Source organism: Arachis hypogaea, chromosome 18, assembly GCF_003086295.3.
Source record: "Arachis hypogaea cultivar Tifrunner chromosome 18, arahy.Tifrunner.gnm2.J5K5, whole genome shotgun sequence".
Lineage (NCBI taxonomy): Eukaryota > Viridiplantae > Streptophyta > Magnoliopsida > Fabales > Fabaceae > Arachis > Arachis hypogaea.
Window position 1 is genome coordinate 87,754,398 of NC_092053.1, and position 8,735 is coordinate 87,763,132.

The 8,735-nt window shown below is 37.2% G+C and overlaps 1 non-coding gene across 1 annotated transcript; it reads right to left on the minus strand.

Moving 5' to 3' along the window:
* Positions 1 to 6,634: 6,634 nt before the first annotated feature.
* Positions 6,635 to 6,742, minus strand: LOC112774110 (small nucleolar RNA R71). The gene has a single exon (XR_003188615.1). It is a non-coding gene; the product is annotated as a small nucleolar RNA R71 (small nucleolar RNA).
* Positions 6,743 to 8,735: the final 1,993 nt, after the last annotated feature.

An 8,735-nucleotide genomic window follows, 5' to 3' on the forward strand; every position in this document is an offset into this window, starting at 1 on the left:
AGGGCCACGGCCAAGACTCATAAAGAAGCTGTGTTCAAGAATTATCACACTGAACTAAGAGAATCAATAACACTATCTGAATTCTGAGTTCCTATAGATGCCAATCACTCTGAGCTTCAATGGATAAAGTGAGATGCCAAAACTGTTCAGAAGCAAAAAGCTACTAGTCCCGCTCATCTAATTAGGATCTGAGCTTCAATCAAAAACTCTGAGATATTATTGCTTCTCAACCTATTAGTCTTCTATTTTATTTGTCTAGTTACTTGAGGACAAGCAACAGTTTAAGTTTGGTGTTGTGATGAGCGGATATTTTATACGCTTTTTGGGGATAATTTCATATAGTTTTGAGTATGTTTTAGTTAGTTTTTAGTCTATTTTTATTAGTTTTTAGGAAAAATTCATATTTCTGGACTTTACTATGAGTTGTGTGTTTTTCTGTAATTTCAGGTATTTTTCTGGCTGAAATTGAAGGAGCTGAGCAAATTTCTGATTCAGGCTGAAAAAGGACTGCTGATGCTGTTGGATTCTGACCTCCCTGCACTCAAAGTGGATTTTCTGGAGCTACAGAACTCGAAATGGCGTGCTTCCAATTGCGTTGGAAAGTAGACATCAAGGGCTTTCCAGCAATATATAATAGTCCATACTTTGCACAAGAATCGATGACGTAAACTGGCGTTCAACGCCAGTCCTCTGCCCAATTCTGGCTTCCAGCGCCAGAAAAGGATCAAAAACTGGAGTTGAACGCCCAAACTGGCACAAAAACTGGCGTTCAACTCCACAAATGGCCTCTGCACGTGAATTGCTTAAGTCTCAGCCCCAGCACACACCAAGTGGGCCCCAGCACACAGAAGTGGGCCCCAGAAGTGAATTTCTGCATCATCCATCATAGTTTATCCAATTTTTGTAAACCTAGGCTACTAGTTTAGTATTTAAACAACTTTTAGAGACTTATTTTGTATCTCATAACATTTCAGATCTAAACTTTGTATTCTCTGACGGCATGAGTCTCTAAACCCCATTGTTGGGGGCGAGGAGCTCTGCTGTGTCTCGATGAATTAATGCAAGTATTTCTGTTTTCCATTCAAACACGCTTGTTCCTATCTAAGATGTTCATTCGCGCTTAACTAGGATGAAGGTGATGATCTGTGACATTCATCACCTTCCTCAAACCACGAACGTGTGCCTAACAACCACCTCCGTTCTATATCCGATTGAATGAGTATCTCTTAGATTCCTTAATCAGAATCTCCGTGGTATAAGCTAGAACTGATGGCGGCATTCATGAGAATCCGGAAAGTCTAAACCTTGTCTGTGGTATTCCGAGTAGGATTCAAGGATTGAATGACTGTGACGAGCTTCAAACTCCTGAAGGCTGGGCGTTAGTGACAGACGCAAAAGGATAGTAAATCCTATTCCAACCGGATCGAGAACCAACCGGTGATTAGCCGTGCTGTGACAGAGCGCGTGAGCATAGTTTTTACTGGAAGGATGGAAGGTAGCCATTGACAACGGTGATCCACCAACACACAGCTTGCCATAGGAGGACGTGCGTGCGTGAATCAGAAGACAGAGGAAAGCAGAGATTCAGAAGACAAAGCATCTCGAAAACTCCAACATATTCTCCATTACTGCACAACAAGTAACCTTTAATTTATGCTCTCTTGGTTATTCACAATTCAACTGATAAACATAATTGACTTCCTGAGTAAGATTTACAAGATAACCATAGATTGCTTCAAACCAACAATCTCCGTGGGATTCGACCCTTACTCACGTGAGGTATTACTTGGACGACCCAGTGCACTTGCTGGTTAGTGGTACGCGTTGTGAAAAGTGTGATTCACAATTCGTGCACCAATCATCTACCCTTTTTTCTTGCCTAAAAAGGACCATAAAAGAGCATAATCTCATTTAATCATTGCAATTTATGAATTAATTGATGAATATTATTGTACATTGCTTTGAAATGGGTTTGTGCTGAATTTCAGGTGAAAAGAGCAACAAAACGGAAGAAAACAACAAAACAAAGTTGGGCGTGTGAAACTGGCGTACCACTTGGAACAAACGCCATAAAAATGTATGGGCGTGGCATGCCAAGAGCTGGGCGTGGCACGCCAGTATTGATTTCTTGAGAAGAATCCCAAAGCTTTTACATGGGCGTGGCATGCTGACAAACCCCCTTTTTAGGATTTATCTTATGTTGAATTTAGAGCATTTTGATAACCTTTCCTCACATTTATTCAATGAAATAGCATAATTTTGTGATTGTCTCCTTAATTGTGCTTAGATGTGAAAACAAGCTTTTTAGAACTTTAATTTGATGATTTTTATCTTCCTTTGATTCCACTAGATGCCTTGATGTGTTTGCTAGTGATTTCAGATTGAAAAGGGCTAGTGATGAGCGGATAATTTATACCCTTTTTGGCATTGTTTTTACATAGTTTATAATATGTTTTAGTTACTTTTTATTATATTTTTATTAGCTTTTATGCAAAAATCACATTTTTGGACTTTACTATGAGTTTGTGTGTTTTTCTGTAATTTCAGGTATTTTCTGGCTGAAATTGAGGGACCTGAGCACAAATCTGATTCAGAGGCTGAGAAAGGACTGCAGATGCTGTTGGATTCTGACCCTCCTGCACCCAATTGGTGTGCTCTTAATTGCGTTGGAAAGTAGACATCTTGGGATTTCCAGCAATGTATAATAGTCCATACGTTGCCCGAGATTTGATGGCCCAAACTGGCGTCTAAACGCCCACCAAAGACCCTTTTCTGGCGTAAAACGCCAGAACTGGCACCAGAAATGGAGTTAAACGCCCAAACTGGCACCCAAGATGGCGTTTAACTCTATAAATGGCCTATGCACGTGTAAAGCTCGATGCTCAGCCCAAGCACACACCAAGTGGGCCCCGGAAGTGGATTTCTGCACTATCTGCACTTAGTTACTTATTTTCTATAATCCCTAGTAACTAGTTTAGTATAAATAGCACTTTTTACTATTGTATTCGTATGTTTTGGAACAGATCTTATGCCATTTGGGAGGCTGGCCATTCGGCCATGCCTAGACCTTTTTCTCTTATGTATTTTCTACGGTGGAGTTTCTACACCTCATAGATTAAGGTGCGGAGCTCTGCTGTTCTTCATGAATTAATGCAAGTACTATTGTTTCTCTTTCAATTTACGCTTACTTCTTCTCCAAGATATACTCTCGTACTTAATTCAGTTAAGTCAGAATGAAGGGGTGACCCGTGACAATCACCCACTATCTTCGTTACTCGCTTAGCCAACATTCGCATGCCTGACAACCACAAAGCGGTCTACATGATGTTCAACATAGTCATTGGATGACATTCGGAGAATATTCTCTTGGGTCTCTAATCCACGGACCGAGTCCGTGAGATTAGGATCTTCATGGTATAGGCTAGAACCAATTGGCAGCATTTCTGAGATCCGAAAAGTCTAAACCTTGTCTGTGGTATTCCGAGTAGGATCTGGGAAGGGATGACTGTGACGAGCTTCAAACTTGCGAATGTTGGGCGCAGTGACAGTGTGCAAAAGAATAGAGAGATCTTATTCCGACGTTAGTGAGAACCGACAGATGATTAGCTATGCGGTAGCTGTACCTGGTATTTTTCATCCGAGACGAGAAATTCGACAGTTGATTAGCCGTGCAGAAACCGTACCTGGTATTTTTCATCCGAGAGGATCCTACAGCTTGCTATGGAGGGGAGCACGCATGATTGGAAGAAGACAATAGGAAAGCAGAGGTTCAGAAGCAACAAAGCATCTCCAAATGCTTATCTGAAATTCCCACCAATGAATTACATAAGTATCTTTATTTTGTTTTATGTTTTATTTATCTTTTAATTATCAAAACCTTATAACCATTTGAATCCTCCTGACTAATATTACAAGATGACCATAGCTTGCTTCAAGCCGACAATCTCTGTGGGATTGACCCTTACTCACGTAAGGTATTACTTGAATAACCCAGTGCACTTGCTGGTTAGTTGTGTGGAGTTGTGAAAAGTGTGATCACAATTTCGTGCACCAAGTTTTTGGCGCCGTTGTCGGGGATTGTTCCAGTTTGGACAACTGACGGTTCATCTTGTTGCTTAGATTCAGTAATTTTATTTTATGTTTAAGTTTTTTTTTATTTTTATTTTTGAAAAAAAAAGAAAAAAATATTTTAGTTTTCAAAAAATTCAAAAATTTTTTAAGAATGAATTCTAGAGTTTCATGAGATATGTTGAAGCCTGGCTGGTTGTTAAGCCATGCCTAATCTTTTGGACCGAGGCTTTAGACTTTCCATTACAGAAAGGACATGTCTGTAATTGTTATGCTAAAGCTTGGCTGGCCATTTGGCCATGTCTAATTCTTTTGGACCGAAGCTTTAGACTAACATTGCACGAATCCTGGAATTCTTATTAAAAATTTTGAATTTCTTATTTATCTTTTTCCAAAATAAATTTTCGAAAAATATACAAAAAATTTAATAAAATCATAAAGCCAAAAAACAAATTTTGTGTTTCTTGTTTGAGTCTTGTGTCAAATTTTAGGTTTGGTGTCAATTGCATGTTTTTAATTTTTCTTGAATTTTCGAAAATTCATCATGTGTTCTTCTTTGATCTTCAAGTTGTTCTTGATGATTTTCCTTGTTTGATCTTTAATTTTTCTTGTTTTGTGTCTTTTCTTGTTTTTCATTTGTATTTTCGAATTCATAGTGTCTAAACATTAAAAATTTCTAAGTTTGGTGTCAGCTGCATGTTTTTAATTTTTCCTAGATTTTCGAAAATTCATGCATTGTGTTCTTCATTGATCTTCAAGTTGTTCTTGATGATTTTTCTTGTTTTGTGTTTCTTGTTATTTTTCATATGCATTTTCGAATTCATAGTGTCCCTAGTACAAAAATTTTTAAGTTTGGTGTCTTGCATGTCTTTCTTTTCTTAAAAATTTTCAAAAATATGTTCTTGATGTTCATCATGATCTTCAAGGTGTTCTTAGTGTTCATCTTGACATTCAAAGTGTTCTTACATGCATTATTTGTTTTGATCTTAAATTTTTATGTCTTGTGTCATTTTGTTGTTTTTCTCTTTCTTCATTAATTCAAAATTCAAAAATAATATCTTTCCCTTATTTTACTCATAAATTTCGAAATTTTGGATTGACTTAGTAAAAAATTTTCAAAATTTAGTTGTTTCTTGTTAGTCAAGTCAACATTTCGATTTAAAAACTTTATCTTTTCAAATCTTTTTCAAAAATCAAATCTTTTTCATTTTTCTTTCATGTTTTCCGAAAATTTTTTTAATTAATTTTCAAAATCTTTCTCTTAAATTTATTTCATAATTTTTCGAAATTATTGCTAACATTTAATGTTTTGATTCAAAAAAAAATTTCAAGTTTGTTACTTTCCTGTTAAGAAAGCTTCAATCTTTAAATTCTAGAATCATATCTTTTAGTTTCTTGTTAGTCAAGTCATCAACTTTAATTTTTAAAATCAAATCTTTTTAATTTTCTTTTCAAATCTTTTTCAAAATAAATTTCAATCATATCTTTTTAAAAAAAATTTAATTTCAAAATCTTTTTCTAACTTCTTATCTTTTCAAAATTTATTTTCAAATCTTTTTCCATTAACCACTTGACTTGTTTGTTTTAATTTTAAAAAGTTTACTATTTCTCATCTTTTTCAAAACCACCTAACTACTTTTTCACTTCTAGTTTTTGAAAATCACTAACCACTTTTTCAAAATTCTTTTTAATTAAGTAATTGTTTTAAATTCTAATTTTATTTTATTTCCTTTCTTAAATTTTGAATTCTAACTTATAATTAAAATAAAAACAAAAAATATTTTTCTTTTCTTTCAATTAGTATTCGAATACTTTCTCTCTCATCTCTTTCTATTTATTTTATTTATTTACTAACACTTCTCTTCTACTCATAATTGGAACCCTCTCCCTCTCTCTGTGTTTGAATTCCTCTTATTCTCTCCCTACCTCATTCTTCTATTCTTCTATTCTTATACTCACATAAAAGAATCTCTATACTGTGACATAGAGGATTCCTCTTCCTTTCGGTTCTCTTCTTTTTCATATGAGCAGGAACAAGGATAAAGACATTCTTATTGAAGCTGATCCTGAACCTGAAAGGACTCTGAAGAGGAAGCTAAGAGAAGCTAATGCACAACACTCTAGAGAGGACTTTACAGAAATTTTCAAAAATGAAGAAGACATGACAGCTGAACCCAACAACAATGGTGGAGATGCAAGAAAGATGCTTGGTGACTTTACTGCACCAACTTCTAACTTCTATGGAAGAAGCTTCTCAATTCCTGCAATTGGAGTAAACAACTTTGAGTTGAAGCCTCAACTAGTTTCTCTAATGCAGCAGAATTGCAATTTTCATGGACTTCCATTGGAAGATCCTCATCAGTTCTTAGCTGAATTCTTGCAAATATGTGACACTGTTAAGATCAATGGGGTTAATCCCGAGGTCTACAGACTTATGCTTTTCCCCTTTGCATTAAGAGACAAAGCTACGATATGGTTGGACTCACAACCTAAAGAAAGCCTGAACTCTTGAGAAAAGTTGGTCAATGCTTTCTTGGCCAAATTCTTTCCACCTCAAAAGTTGAGCAAGCTTAGAGTAGAAATCCAAACCTTCAGACAGAAGGAAGGTGAATCCCACTATGAAGCTTGGGAAAGATACAAGCAATTGATCAGAAGGTGTCCTTCTGACATGCTTTCAGAATGGAGCATCTTATGTATATTCTATGATGTTCTGTCTGAATTATCCAAGATGTCATTGGACCACTCTGCTGGTGGATCTCTTCATCTGAAGAAAACCCCTGCAGAAGCCCAAGAACTCATTAAAATGGTTGCAAATAACCAGTTCATGTACACTTCTGAAAGAAATCCTGTGAATAATGGGATGACTCAAAAGAAAGGAGTTCTTAAGATTGATACTCTGAATGCCATATTGGATCAGAACAAAATATTGACTTAGCAAGTCAATATGGTTTTTCAGAATCTGACTGGAATGCAAGCTGCATCTGGCAGTACTAAAGACGCCTCCTCAGAAGGAGAAGCTTATGACCCTGAGAATCCTGCAATGGAGGAAGTGAATTACATCGGAGAATCCTATAGAAACACTTACAATCCTTCATGGAGGAATCATCCTAATTTCTCATGGAAGGATCAGCAGAAGCCTAATCAAGGCTTCATTAATAATAATGGTGGGAGAAATTGGTTTGGCAATAGCAAGCCTTTTCCATCATCTTCTGAGCAACAGACAGAGAATTCTAAGCAGAGCCTCTCTGACTTAGCAACCATAATCTCTGATCTATCTAAGACCACTCTCAGTTTCATGACTGAAACAAGGTCCTCCATCAGAAATTTGGAGGCACAAGTGGGTCAGATGAGTAAAAGAGTTACTGAAATCCCTCTTAGTACTCTCCCAAGCAATACAGAATGAATCCAAAGAGAGAGTGCAAGGCCATCAATATACCCAAAGTGGCCGAACCTATAGAAGAAGAAGAGGCAGTGATTTCCAGTGAGGAAGACCTCAATGGACGTCTACTGACCACTAAGGAGTTCCCTAATGAGGAACCAAAGGAATCTGAGGCTCACATAGAGACCATAGAGATTCCACTGAACTTACTGTTGCCATTCATGAGCTCTGATGAGTATTCTTCCTCTGAAGAGGATGAAGATATTATTGAAGAGTAAGTTACTCAGTATCTAGGAACAATCATGAAGCTGAATGCCAAGTTATTTGGTAATGTGACTTGGGAGGATGAACCTCCATTGCTCATCAATGAACTGAATGCTTTGGTTCAACTGAAATTTCCTCAGAAGAAACTGGATCCCAGAAAGTTCTTAATACCCTGTACATAAGCACCATGACCTTTGAAAAGGCTCTATGTGACCTGGGGTCAGGAATAAACCTCATGCCACTCTCTGTAATGGAGAAACTAGGGATCTTTGAGGTACAAGCTGTAAGAATCTCACTAGAGATGGCAAACAAATCAATGAAACAGGCTTATGGACTTGTAGAGCATGTCTTAGTGAAGGTGGAAGGCCTGTACATCGTTGCTGACTTCATAATCCTAGAGACTGGGAAGGATGAGGATAAATCCATTATCCTTGGAAGACCCTTTCTACCACAGCAAGGGCTGTAATTGATGTGGGCAGAGGAGAGTTAGTCCTTCAATTGAATGAGGACTACTTTGTGTTTAAGGCTCAAGGATCTTGTTCTGTAACCATGGAGAGGAAGCATGAAAAGCTTCTTTCAATACAGAGTCAAACAGAGCCCCCACACTCAACTTCTAAGTTTGGTGTTGGGAGGCCACCATTAAGCTCTGAGCTTCTGTGAAGCTCTCTAAGAGCTCACTGTCAAGCTATTGACATTAAAGAAGCGCTTATTGGGAGGCAACCCAATGTTATTTAATTATATTTATTTTTATAGACATTTGTTTTCCATTGTCATATTATGTTTTCTTTAGGTTGATGATCATGTGGAATCATAAAAACAGCTGTAGAATTAAAGCGAAATAAAAAACAGCATCAAAAACAGCACACCCTGGAGGACAGGCTTACTGGCGTTTAAACGCCAGTAAGGATAGCAGATGGGCGTTTAACGCCATGCAAGCAGCATTCTGGGCGTTTAGAAAAACGCCCAGTAAAAGGATCCTGGCATTAACACTAGCCAGGGTATCTGCTGAGCGTTTAACGCCAAG